Raw genomic sequence first — 1,616 nt, forward strand, 5'->3', positions numbered from 1 at the left:
CGACGCTCCACGCATTTTCTAGGGTTTTCCAGGTCCAAAATCGCAAAAACACTGCCCGGACGTGATGCAACGTCCGTTTTGTGTCCGTTTTCGTTCCAACCTTGCGTGGGGGCCTACGTTGGCCGTGCCCACACGTACGCACACTTTGGTGCAGTTGCATGCATGCGATCACGTAGCCCCAGTGCAACCAGCTACTTGTCGGTCTGCCGGGGAGGGGGTTCCCAACTACGGTTTTTTTTCTACTCCGTCAAACCTCGCGACACTTTTTCCACAAGTTGCCATTACCATCCACTGCACCCACGCCAACTCCCATATTTTTCCGACGCTCCACGCATTTTCTAGGGTTTTTAAGGAAAAAGTACCCTACACCGATGTTCGAACGTGACGCGACGTGTCTTTCCTCTCTGTTTTTGTCCATATCGTGCGTGCAGGACGTACTCTCATACTAAGCGTTTTTAGCAAGTATTTATGTACAAACGCATAATCAAATCAAAACTCTCGAATGAAATGGACAAAATTAATTTCACTCAAATTTCATTCAACATAGATAAAATATTTTACATACTCGGGCTAACTCAACGATTCAAAGTTCACCACATAAAGTCTACTACTTAGGCTTACAACGACATAACCAAATTAAATAAAAAACACAAAAAAACTACTCGTCGTCGCTATCGACGAGGTCAATGACGGCCGGACCGTCGCCGCCGTCATCGTCGCTGCTGGACCGGTTCGCGAGGTCGTCCCAGTCTATCGGATCGTCGTCGGAATCCTCCTCCTCCTCCGCCGCCGGCGCTTGCTGCCACTCCGGCGGCACCTGCTGCCACTCCGGCGCCACCATCGCCGCCTGCTGCGCCGCCTCGGCCGCCTGGATTGCGTCTGCAATCTCGGCGGCCTCCATCGCCTCCGCCGCCGCCGCTGCAGCCTCCGACGCCCGTAGGGCGACGTGGTACCCCGGCGTGTCATCCGGATCACCGTCCTCGCGGAGGATAACCTGCTCCGGCGGCAACTCGATCCCCGGCGGCAAGGGAGGGGCGGACGGCGCGGGCGCCCGTGCCGGGTACACACCGTGGCCGCCGCCACGTCTGCGGCGATATTGCGGTGGAGGCGGTGCGCGAAGACGGCCGCTGCGGCCCGTCAGATCGGGGGTCTCGCCGGCCGCGGCAAGGCGGAAGGCCGCCATCACCTCCCAATAGTCCTTCCCGCGCCAAAACCGCTTTCGGCCTTCAATGTTGTGCCGGCCGCCGCTGTGGTTGCGGAGCTCCTCCTCCGTCGCGCCGGGACCCAACGTCGCAAAGCCCTCCGCGTCGATCTTCCAGTTGCGCGGTAGACGGCAGCACGGCGGCACGGGGAGGCAGTAGTGGTGGAGCTCCTCCGTCTCCGGCCCTCTGATGCTCGTCGGCCATGCGCCGGGGGCGTCGGCGGCGGCGCCGCCACCGGTGCTGCTGCTACCGCCGAAGAAAGCCATCGGGTGCGGGAGGTGGCGTGGAGGTGGAGGGTGCGGGAGGTGCGGGAGGTGGCGGAAGAAAGCCATCGGGCCGGTGCCGTTTTATAGCGGGGGGAGGGAGGGAGGCGGGCAGGCGGCGCCGTGGTTATTAACGCCGGCGCGTTAATGC

This window comes from Triticum dicoccoides, chromosome 2B, assembly GCF_002162155.2.
Source record: "Triticum dicoccoides isolate Atlit2015 ecotype Zavitan chromosome 2B, WEW_v2.0, whole genome shotgun sequence".
NCBI lineage: Eukaryota > Viridiplantae > Streptophyta > Magnoliopsida > Poales > Poaceae > Triticum > Triticum dicoccoides.